General features: G+C 36.1%; 1 protein-coding gene and 1 long non-coding RNA gene across 3 annotated transcripts in view; one reads left to right on the forward strand and one right to left on the reverse strand.

Moving 5' to 3' along the window:
• CYYR1 (cysteine and tyrosine rich 1) overlaps positions 1 to 12994 on the reverse strand; it is a 109055-nt gene that overhangs the window by 69928 nt on the left and 26133 nt on the right. The window lies entirely within an intron of this gene.
• Positions 1 to 12994, forward strand: part of LOC102161036 — a 67073-nt gene that overhangs the window by 42606 nt on the left and 11473 nt on the right. For both annotated transcript variants that reach the window (XR_002338170.1, XR_002338171.1), the window contains one exon: positions 2474 to 2605. This is a non-coding gene — a long non-coding RNA (uncharacterized LOC102161036). The remainder of the gene's footprint in view (positions 1 to 2473; positions 2606 to 12994) is intronic.

Here is a 12994-nt window from a genome sequence, read left to right on the forward strand (position 1 = left end):
AGGTCGCAGACATGGCTCGGATCTGGCATTGCTGTAGCTGTGGCTGCGGCTGTGGCTGGCAGCTATAGCTCAGATTTGACCCCTAGCCTGGGAGCCTCCATATGCTATGGGTGCAGCCCTAAAAAGAAAAAAAAAAAGTTTTCATGGGAAATGATATTGGAAGGGATTGGGATGGCTGAACATAAGTTAATTAGTTAATTGAAGAGTACAGGAAGGTCTAGGGAGGTTCATGAGATAGAAAGAATGGCATATGCAGGGATTCAGGCTGAGTGGTACTGAAATAGGTATGGGTCTAGGCAATGTTTGACTTAAAGCCACTGCATTCCAGGTAACTTATGCAGAAGATCAAGATTCAGATATTAAATGGTCCAACTCGACTTTTTCTATCCTCTTCTTCTGTGTGGCCTTCCTCTTTGGTTCACAACTCAGAATACTTTAAGAGCCAATGCAGGAAGGTAGATGGTAGAGATGCTAGTTTATATGTGATACAAACAACCTCCAGCTCCCATGCTTGGTCCAAGCAACCTCTAAGTGCTCAAGCTTTGTACCCAATATGGATTGACAGGAAAGAGTTCCTATCCTGTATCAAGTGACCCAGACTGGCAGAGTCTTCATTGCAACAGAGAGAAGATCACATGCCAAAGTGTAAACCAGCTCTGAGAGCTTCTCTCCAGAAGGGCTGTACATTTCACTGGTCAAAGCCAGTCTCAGGGCAGTGCTCAACTTCAGACTACAGCAGAGGTAGCAGCCTGCAGCCATAAGGCTGGGAAGGAAAAAACTAGAAATATTTAGTCAGCGGCAGTAGAGATCACTACAGAGAAGAACTTTTGCTTATTAGATATGGTACCCCCCCCTTTTTCTTCTTTTTAGGGCCACACCTGTGGCACATGGAAGTTCCCATGCTAGGGGTCAAATCAGAGCTGCAGGGGCCAGCCTATGGCACAGCCACAGCAACGTGGGATCCAAGCCACATCTTCAACTTTCACCGAAGCATGAAGCCATCCTGGATCCTTAACCCACTGAGTGAGACCAGAGATTGAATACGCATCTTTACGGACACTAGTTGGGTTCTTAACCTGCTAAGCGACAACAGGAACTCCTTGTTTATTTGATATTGTCATCTATAGAAATAGTAAATTACTGGTGCCCTGCCTCCAACCAACCCGTATTCTCACCTTCTCTCCTGTGCTACTACATGGGTGGATGGGCGTGGGTGGGGGCACTGCAGTGGGTTGATAGTATGCAGAAGTGGAGGTCAGGAGGCGTTTTGTTAATAGAAAATGGGTAGAATGGATAAAAATATCATTTCCATCTCTTTACCTTTTTCAAATTATCTTGAAAAATAGGAGTTATCTCAATCAAATCTCTCCTTCCTTCCTTCCTTCCTTCCTTCCTTCCTTTCCTTCCTTCCTCCCTCCCTCCCTCCCTCCCTCCCTCCCTCCCTTCTTTCTTTCTTTCTTTCTTTCTTTCTTTCTTTCTTTCTTTCTTTCTTTCTTTCTTTCTTTCTTTCTTTCTTTCTTAGAGCTGGACCTGCAGCCTACAGAAGTTCGCAGGCTAGGGGTCAAATTAGAGCTGTAGCTGCCGGCCTACACCACAGCCATGGCAAAGCAGGATCCTTAACCCACTGAGCAAGGCCAGGGATTGAACCCACATCCTCATGGATCCTAGTCAGGCTCATGTCCACTGAGCCACAACAGGAACTTCCTCAATCAAATTTCGAAGAGATCCTTCGTGTTCTTTGTTCCTTTGCATATAGTATTCTGGTCTTTTTTTATGAATATAATATAGTCTCTTCTTTCTCTTAGATATTAACCCTGATGTATCTTTCATGTGTTTATTTTCTCACCACTTTGTTTCTCTATCCTCTGTGCTTGTGATTTGATTCTATTTTGTTTTGTTCTGTCACTGCCTTTCATGGCAGAGGTTTTCCTCAAATGTCTGGTTTTCCTTACCTGGCAAATCATATTTGAAAGTGAAAGCCGAAAAGAAAAAAACCCAAAAAAACAAACCCTCAAAAGTGCTAGTGTGCCTTAGCAATCTGTGAGTCTTCCTGTATAGTTGTTACCATAGGATCATTTGTTTGGTTAATAGAAATCTCCAAATTCTTATACCCATAATTTAGAGGTTCTTGGGAGTTTCCTGGTGGTCTAGTGGTTAAAAGGATCTGATGTTGTCACTGCTGCGGTGAGAATTCAACCTCTGGACCGGGAACTTTCAGATGCTGTGGGTGTGGCCAAAAAAAAAACCAAAAACCAAAAAACAATAGTTTAGAGGTTCTTCACTTTTTTGGTGCCCTAGCAATCTGGTGAATTCTGTTTCAAAATGATGTTTTCAAATGCACGAATCCAATTATATCCAAACATTAAAAATTAAATCTCTGATACAGAAATATGTGCTTCTTTATTAATGTATCATACAGTAAGCTTTAGAGTTGTATCTAGTGAAATAAAGATGAATATAAATTGTCTTTCAGGATATATGCAATGAGTAATGTGACAAGAAAGAGACTGTGATTCTTATTGGTGGCAAAGTCACAGGGGCTGCTGATACCACCGTGGTTTCTTACCTACATTAAGAAATGACAGAAATGCTACCGGGTTCAGAGGTTAGTGAAAACACAAATGAATTATTGTTCTCATCCATGTTCATAAACCCTCTCATTAAAAAATCCCTACTATAAGTCTTTACTTTTGAGTGGGTTTATTTTTTTTTTTTTTGCAGAAGGCAGTTACCTATCTCCAACCTCAAGTACTTAGGCCTGGTTGCAGGCCTTTGGGGAGCCAGATGGGGAACACATCTCTCTGCAGTGAGAAGATTTTCCCATAATCCCTCTGATTTCAGCACAGTAACTCACCCTGCAATCTCAACTAGACTTGCTGTCTCTAAATCCAGAGGTGGTAGAGAAAATCTCTCCAAAAATCGACCCCAGATTTTCTCTTGCACAGGGCTGGCAGGGGAATATGGGAAGTCTACCTTCTCTTTGAAAAATGTTCAGTCCACACTCCAGTTTTCCATCTTTTTTGCGCACCTGCCTTTCAAGCATCTGTTGTCTCCCATCTCTGGGGATTTCTGTAGTTTTGGGTGGAAATGACTGGCTCTTGGCTTTCTGCTTCAGCAGACTCAGGTCACTGCTTTTCCTAGTTTAAAACAGTTACCAGTGGTTAGACTATTTCCCAGATTTCAAAGTGTTTCTTTTGTTGTCTGCTGTCTTCTTTTTGTCCTTGTGCATTTTTGGTTTTTTTCCTCTTCATGTCTTTACTGTCATTGCTTTGTGAGGCTTTCAGAGGAAATAAAGATAGACATTTGCATTCAGTGCTGTTTAATCAGAAGCTTTGATGCATTCATAAACAGCATTTTATTATGTCTGGGATTCACATCCTTTCTTTCCCCTCTCATAATAGCATATCTCCTTTCTGATTTAATATAAAAGTAAGTGAGAAAACAAGGGTGATAGGCAATGCCACTTTAATAAAGGAAGATATCTATTTCGTGTTTTAAGGAAATAATTTCTTAAAAGAACTTTCCTTAGGCTCTCTTTAGAGCTTTTTAGCCTCTCGGCTTAGAATACTAGGCTATGAGTTCCTCAAAGGCAACAGCCAGGGGCTGGGCCGTGTCTTCTTCCAATAGAAAGGTCAAAGTGGCGTATCTCCTATGGGTCCAACCCTGTCACGGATAACAATTATGAATTCTTGACAAAACTATAAAAAGCAATGCCCTGAAGTCACTGGACAGAAACCAAATGCAAGCATAAATTGGAAAAGAGTCAAAACTTGCAAAAAAAGGAAATGGGATTGGGTGTTTCCTGTTGATAAGACATTTTGTTCAAGGGCCTGCTCGAGTTAGATTAAGCAAATTAGCTAATTCGTGGATAGAAACCCCTGCAGTGGACTAGTTTCAAGAACCAGAGGAGAGAGTTTATGACTATCAAAATAGATGGAAAATGAAGGGGAAATCAGGGAAAGGAGGAATGTGGGGGAAAAGGAGACATTAAATTTTGCACAGAAATTGTGGGGAAAATACAGGATCATCTCTGAGCTATGCACACATGGGACAAACTCACAGCCCAGCTGAGGCTGAAAGAATTCAACAGAAATTTTAGCAGCTACCCACTGCAGAGGGGACAAAAACTGGGATTTGAGTCCTGCCATGTTAACTACATGATAAAGCAAGTAAACAGACCAAAAAATCAACAGGCGGAAATAACAGAATCCATTTCTACCACGTATTTTTCACAATGTCCAGGATACATCTCAGATGACTCGATACAGTCAAGAGGAAAGGTAATTAAGGAAATGGTTTCTGACATGACCCAGATGCTGGAATTAGCTAACAAAGACTTTCATGTAGCTATTATAACTATGCCCAAAGATACAAAGGAAAATATGTTTGTGATGAATGGATAAAAAGGAAATCTCAACAGAGAGAGTATAACTATAAAAAAGAACCAAATGGAAAAGCTAGAAGTAAAAAATAAAATCTTAAAAACAAAAAATCAATTTCATGAGCTTAATTTACAAATAAAAGAAGAGTCAGTGACTTGAAGGGAACTTAATCAAAATTATACAATGGGGAGAACAGACAGAAAAAAAAGCCAGGAAAAAAAAAATAACAGACCCTCAGTAATTTGTGGAACTATATCAAAAGGTCACATACATAGAGTTTTAGAACATGAGAGACAGAACTGGGTGAATCCAACATTTGAAGAAAGAAAGATAAAAAATTTCTAAAATTTTACAGATTCAGAAAACCCAGAGAATCCTACATAGTATAAATAGAAAAAAAAAAAAAAAAACAACCTTTGGAAATGTTAAAAACAAAAGATAGACTCTTGAAAGTATCCAAAAAAAACCCACTACATATATAGGAACAAAAACACAAGTTACCAGTGACATCTCTGTAGAGATGTTGGAGGTTAGAATACAATGAAATGACATCGTTAAAGTGCCAAATGAAAACAAAAACAAGAATTCTCTCTGAAGCAAAAATAACTTTGAGGAATAAAGGTGAAATAAAGACGTTTTCTGATAAACAAAAAAAAGGTAATTTTCCAGCATAGCTTCCTTATAAGAAAAGCTCAATGAAGTTATTTAAGTCAAAGGGAAATGATTCCTGGTAAAAATTCAGATTTTAATTTCTTAATTATTTCTTAAAATTTTTTCCTAAAAAATGTTTTAACATTAAAAGTGAAAGTGATGCATGCGTAGCATCTAATGTAATAAGCCACAACATAAATTACAGGGTATAAAAGACCTATAAAATTGCATTTTAAAAAACCCTAAGAAATCTCCTACACTATTGGTGGAAATGTAAGCTGGTGCTGCCACTATGGAAAACAGTATAGAGGTTCCTCAGAAAATTGAAGATAGAGAACCATATGATCCAGCAATCCCACTCCTGGGCATACATCTGGACAAAACTATGATTCAAAAGATACATGCACCCTTATGTTCATAGCAGTATTATTCACAATAGCCAAGACACGGAAACAACTTAAATGTCCATGTCCACTAACAGATGAATAGATAAAGAAACTGGTGTGTGTGTGTGTGTGTGTGTGTGTGTGTGTGTGTGTGTGTGTACTCAGCCATAAAAAAGAATGATATAATGCCATTTGGAGCAACATGGATGCAACTAGAGATTATCACATTAAGAGAAATAAGGTAGAAAGAGAAAGATAAATACCATATAATATCTTATATGTAGAATCTAAAATATGACACATAAATTTATCAACAAAGCAGAAACAGATTCATAGACATAGAGAACATATTTGTTTGCCAAGGGAGAGGGGTTTAGGGAATGGTCAGAGTGGGAGGTTGGAGTTAACAGACCTAAGCTATTATATATAGAATGGATAAACAACAGGGTTCTACTGTATAGCGCAAAGAACCATATTCAATATCATATGATAAACCATAAAAGTATATTAAAACATAATATTAAAAATAAACCCAAAGATTGCAAAGCTATTATATTTCATGATATTAACTAACTTTGTTTCTTTCTTTCTCTTTCTTTTTTTTTTTTTTTCCTTTGTAGGGCCACACCCACAGCATATGGAAGTTCCCAGGCTAGAGGTCAAATCAGACCTGTAACCTCTAGCCTATGCCATAGCTACAGCAACGTGGGATCCAAGCTGCAGCTGCAACCTACACTACAGCTCATGGAAATGCCAGATTCTTTAACCCACTGAGCAGAGTCAGGGATTGAACCAGCGTCCTCATGGATGCTAGTCAGGTTCCTTACTGCTGAGCCACAACAGGAACTCCTCATGACATTAACTTTCTATAGACTGAAAATTAAGAATGTATATTGTAATCTGAATAGCACCACTAAAATAATAATACAATGAGGTAAGTGAAATAGCTAATAAATTAAAATGGAATTCTAAAAGCAATTTCAGTGAACTCAAAATGATAGGAGAAGAGGGATAGAGGAACACACAAGAAAGGGACAAGTAGAAACAAAGAGGAAGCTGATAGACCTGCATCCACATACATCCATACTTATATTAAGTAGAATTAAATACTCCAATGAAAAGGCAGTGGTTGTCAGAATAGCTTAAAAGGAACAAATTATATGCTGTATACATGAGAGATAGTTTAAATACAGAAATTCAATTAGATGCACTTTGAATTCAAAGACATTTAAAGACTGAGAAGAAAAATATGTCCATATTTTCATAATGTTAGAAGGCCGACTCATCAGGAAGACTTACCATTCAGAAGTGCACTGGCACTTGGGAACAAAAGAGTTTCAAAATCCACAAAGCAAAAACTTGGTAGAATTAAAGAGAGGAGGGGACAAATTCACAATTACAGCTGGAATTTTAACAACCTCTCTTGGTAATTAATAGAACAACTGCATAAAAAGTCAGTAAGGATACAACCAACTGGATTGCACTGTCAGCCACCTTTACTACTTGACATTTATAGACACTACACGTAAGGAACACTGAAGGATATTCTTTTCACGTACACATGTACATTCACCAAGACAGGCCATGTGCTGAGGAAAACACAAATCTCATTAGAGTCCAAAATGTGAAATGTTCCAGCGTGTGTCCTCCAACCAAAATAGAACTAAATTAGAAATCCATAATGATAAAATATTGACTAAAACTCCAAATATCTAAAATAATTGATGAATCAAAAAAGAAGTCATAAAAGAAGTTAGAACAGATTTTCCATATCAATGATTACAAAAGTTCAGGGGGTGTAACATTTGTGGGGTGTAACTATACAATGCTTGGAGGAAAACACATCTTTAAATGACTGTATTAGAGATGTATGGTCTACTATTAAATGACCTAAGCATCCACCTTAAGATGCTATGAAAAGAAGAACAGTGCAAACATAAAGAACAGATATCAGCGAGTTAGAAAACAAAGAGAGAATATCAATAAAACCCAAAGCTGCTTCTTTGAAACTACTAATAAAATTGAGAAGCCTCTAGATAAGGTAGATTGATAAAGAAAAGAAAGAAAGAAAGAAAGAAAGAAAGAAAGAAAGAAAGAAAGAAAGAAAGAAAGAAAGAAAGAAAGAAAGAAAAAAGAAAGGAAGGAAGGAAGGGAAAGAAAGAGAAAGAAGTAAAGAAAGAAAAGAAAAAAAAGAAAGAAGGAAAGGGAGAGAGGGAGGAAAGAAAGAAAGGGAGAAGGAAGGAAGAGTAAGAAGGAAGCAAAGAAAGAGAAAGGAAAAGAAGGAGGGAAAGAGAAAGAAGACAAATAATCAATACTGGGAATAAAAGAGGATATATCACTACAGATTCAAGAGATATTAAAGGTTATTAAAAGGGAATGTTATGAACTTAATAAAATTGAATACTTAGGTTAAATGAAACTTTTTTTTTCCAAAAATACATAAGTGGGGAGAGAAAATCTCAATAGTTCCATGCCTATTAAAAATTAAAATTAAAATCATTACCTAAAATATTTTCCCAACTAGAACTCCAGACCCAGATGGCTTCACTGATAAATTCTATCCAGCCTTTAAATAAGAAATAAATCAACTTCACACATTTTTCTTTCAGAAAAGAGAGGAAGAAAGGACATTTCTTTGGCTGTTACATGAGGTTAGTGCAACTCTGAAAACAAAACTGAACACATTTACAAGGAAGTAAAATTACAGATGAAGTTCCTTCATGAACATATATGTGAAAATCCATAACAAAAACTTACCAAATTAAATTCAGAAGTATATTTTAAAAATTTTAAAATCATGACTAAATAGAGATTCTTCCAGGACTGCAAGAGTGGTAAAAATTTTTAAATCAATCATTATAATTCATGTCACAAGAAAACCAAGCATATGGTCATTTCAATAGATGCAAAAAAGTATTTGATGAAATGCAACCCCCAGTCATTATGAGCAAAACAGAATTTCCTCAATCTGGCAAAGAGAATCAATGAAAAAAAATTCATTTGTCAATGCTTAACAGAATATTTTTACCCCTAAGTTCCAGAACAAGGCAAAAATGTCTACTCTGATAATTTATATCAATACTTCCAGGGCAAAAAAGTAAGAAAATGAAGTAAAAAGCATACAGATCAAAAAGGAAGAAGCATAACTCTATTCACAGATGACAATTTTTTACATAGAAAATACTCATGTACAAAATAATTACTAGAACTACTAGTAATTACTACTAGATTTTAGCAAGACTGTATTATAAGCACTAACTATATTTTTATATTCTAGCAGCAAACAGAAAGCACAATTAAAAACAATTCTTATGTATTCGAGCATTAAGAAACAAAAGACTACTTAGGAATACATTTAACAAAGGCAAGGACGGAATCATTTACCTGTATTTCCACAATGATTAGCAGAGTTCCTGACAAATAATGCATGTAATAAAATTTGTTGAAAAATGAAAGAACATTTGTCTGCTATAGTGGAAATTTAAATTAATGTCTTAAAATATGAGAAGTTGTTTTCTCCCTCATCTATCTGTCATGCAAACGTGCATCAGAGCTCAAAGGAAGGCACCCTCATGTCAGGGGCCATATGCTTTCCTTTCTCCATTTAGACCTGAGCTACTTTTGCATTTCAGTCAGAGTATATGTACTGAAGTTGTGCTTATCACTTCTACTCATAGACGACTGGCTGTAAGTTAGTCACATGGTCACACAGCTGCAAGGAAGGCTGGGAAATGTAGCGTTTACCCTGAGCAGATGATGAAAAGTATATTATTATAGAAAAAGAGAGATTGGCTATCGGAAGACTGTTAGCGGTTTTTGGCACACCAATCCCAAGCTGACAGATACAGTCAACAATAACTTTAATTATAGCATTTTACTGTTCTTAAAGCTATCTTGAATTCATCAATAAATTTAGAGCTTACTTCTACCAATGCACCTCCTAGACTACAGAGAATGTCCCCTTAGCTGTTGTTTTTATTTAGTTGAATTATGTGCAAATTATCACGTTTACTTATTGACATCCTAAAATACATACTTAGGAGACCCACTGCCAAATGCTGAACACTGAGAAAACTAAAATCCTACACCAGCCAGGATTTATGAATTACATGTCAAAACAGAAATCACAGAATAAGATTTATGCCTGATAAAATTATAGATTTTAGCATACTGACTCATAAATCAGTCACTTGAATACTAATGGCAATAAAAGAATTTATAAATCAAAACTTATTTAGGATTTATTAGCTCAATGTCTACCTAAGAATGCAATGTTTATAAATCTCCTTTCAGACTTACAGAACTAAATTTTATAAACTCCCTGTAGTTATGGTCCATTTCTAATAACACTTTTGATGGGTATACATTATGATGTCCCCTGGTGATGCTTAGGGTACAGATTAATGATAATGTCAGAAGGAAAGATAACAAAAAATGCTTAAATAAAATTTAAAGGTAACTTCATAATTAAGACACGACATCTATGTACATTTTTATACTCTTAGAGTCTTGAATATTTATGGGTTTGACTATTTAGAGAATAAGATAAATCATACTTTATAAAATGACATTAAAAAATAATTTACTGAACACCCAAACCATTTCAGAACAGGTTAAATGTTTCAGAATACATTAAAAGACAAAATTTGTCTACTGTATATCCTAGGCTGTGTTTAATTTCTAATTTGGTAAATAATTTTATATTAAAATTACAGAATATATTTCATTACAAATGTAAGATATTTGTGCTATTTTGAAATATTTTATTTTTAGAATTCTGTTTTCTCCTTGATCACATCCTATTTGGAGTCTCTGGATTTGCACCATTCCCCCCACCCCCATAAGTGATGTCGGTTAAAATATTCACATGGCTGACATCCCATTTGGTTCAGTTCTCTGCTCAAATATCTCTTCCTATCTGACCATCCAGTTTAAAGGAGCACCCACATCACTCTCTTTCCTTTAGGCAAGAAAGGAAAGATACACAGAGAGATACTAGTAAACAAATGTAAGTTTAATTCCAAGATGGGAAAGTGAATGAATAACCACACAGACAAATAGCTGTCCTGTGATATTTCTACCTTCTAGTTAACTTGATACTCCTGATAAACTTAAAGATAGTTCACCTTAATCACTTCTCAATAATGAAAGATTAAACAGATAAAGTAATTTAAATAAGCACATAAATAAGGTGTTTTCTTAGGTGAGACACAGAATTGCTACAGAATTGCTACCTTTAGATTTCAGAGGTTGGTAAAACAAAATAGAGCAGGAAGAAATGGTTTGTAACTTTAAAAATAACACACAAGATCAGTAAATATATTTAAAAAAAAAACTACCATTTGCTTGGTTTTTAATTTCAGGAAAAGTTGGAGTAATATTTCTGTGGGCTTTCCAATTAACAAATGTGGAGAAAAAGGTTGGTAAGAATGTAAATTGGTGCAACCACCATGGAAAACTGTATGGAGGCTCCTCAAAAAACTAAAAATAGAACTACCATATGATCCAGCAATTCAATTCCTGGTTATATATACAAAGAAAATGAAAACACTCATTCAAAAAGATTCGTGCACTCCAATATTTATCACATCATTATTTACAGTAGCCTATTCTATTCAGCCATAAAAAAGAATTTTGCCATTTGCAACAACATGGGTTGACCTGGAGGGCATTAAGCTTAGTGAAATAAGTCCGAGAAAGACAAATACTACATGTTATTATTTATATGTGAAATTGAAAAAGCAAACACATGCATATAACAAAACGGAAACAGACTCACAGAAATAGAGAACAAACCAGTGCAGAGAGGGAAGGGAAGAGGGGCCAAATAGGGAAAGGGGATAAAAAGGAACAAACCACTATGTACAAAATAAATTAGCTACAAGGATACAGTAATAGGGAATATAGCCAATATTTTATAATAACTTTAAATGGAGTATAATCTATAAAAACTTTGAATAACTATATTGTACACCTGTTGTAAATCTATACCATTAGTTAGTTAATTAATTAATTAAAACAAGCGTATTTCTGTGGGCTTTCATTCTCTTGGTATTGTCCTAAAATGCAGCTTTTTAAAATACAAAATGGGGAGTTCCCATCATGGCGCAACGGAAAAGAATCTGACTAGGAACCATAAGGTTGCAGGTTCCATCCCTGGCCCGCTCAGTGGGTTAAGGATCCGGCGTTGCCATGAGCTGTGGTGTAGGTCCCAGACGTGGCTCAGATATGGCATTGCTGTGGCTCTGGCGTAGGCCGGCAGCTACAGCTCTGATTAGATGCCTAGCCTGGGAACCCTAGAAAAGGCAAAAAGACAAAAAAAACAAAAAAACAAAAAAACTATTATTGAACGGGTTTGGTTAAATACATCCCTCCTTCCTCATTCCAGGGTCCAATAATTGTAGTGGTAATAATATTAATAATAATAATAATGACAGATGTCTCTGCTATAACAGGATGTACGCATTCTTGGGGGAAAAAGTTTCTATAATATCATGAGTTACAAATAATAAGACTTATGGGAAAAACAGATTAGAAACAGACCAGTTATGATCTATGCATCTACTAATCAAAGGCAGTGGTGGATCAGTATTTCCTGCAATCTGAAACTTGTAAAATTTTGAGGACCCTTTTTAAGGAAAATACATTAGATTAACTAACACCTAACACAGCTCAGTAGGGTAAATTCCCATATGTTTTACCACAATTTTTGGCAACAAATTCTTGGAGCTCTGTTTCACATGACAATACTCTGAAGTATCTTTCAAGGAGAGAAAAGAGAGATGCAATTTTTCTTCCAGTGCAGGGATCGAAATTTGCTTTGGGCTATTGGTGTAAAAGAAGTCTTTTGCCTTGTGAGGCAAATTAATAAAATGTTGTGTAAATATTTAGGACTGATCAAATTTGAGACAACTTCAGTTTGGTTTCTTTCATATACAAGGAATAGTACTGGGTTTGGAAGAATTTTCCAGACTATCTTCTGACTTGTATATATCAAACTTTGTTTCTCCATCACTACTGATAAACTTCCATTCTGTATGGTTGTAGGCATACTTCAGTCACATGCTCATGTTGCCACCTGACCTCTGGCTTTGACTCTTGCTGCAAGAGCATTGGGCTAATTGATGAAGTGGACAGTTTGATTGTTTTGGGGAGCCTTTCCTGCAGTGGCATGGCTTGCAATACCTTAACTACATAGGGAGGTGATTAGGAATCACCTAAATATATACTAAACTTAGACTAAATACATCCACAATTCCCCTCCCCCCAGCTGGAACCCCCAAAATGATGCAGCCATTCTAAAGCTGCTGCTGATGAAGAAACTCAAGTGGAAAGAGACTGCGGTCTTAAAAGAGATGGTCAAAATATTGTACTTTGCCAGCATTACAAAAATTCATGACTGGAGTAGTATGGGTGGGGGGGGAATAAATTAATGAGTTTAGGATTAGCATATATACACTGCTATATACAAAACAGGCAACCAACAACGACCTACTGCATAGCACAGGGAACTATACTCAATATCTTTTTTTATCTTATAACGGAAAGGAATCTAAAGAAGAATACAGACATATA

The sequence above is a fragment of the Sus scrofa genome, chromosome 13, assembly GCF_000003025.6.
Source record: "Sus scrofa isolate TJ Tabasco breed Duroc chromosome 13, Sscrofa11.1, whole genome shotgun sequence".
In the NCBI taxonomy this organism is placed as follows: domain Eukaryota; kingdom Metazoa; phylum Chordata; class Mammalia; order Artiodactyla; family Suidae; genus Sus; species Sus scrofa.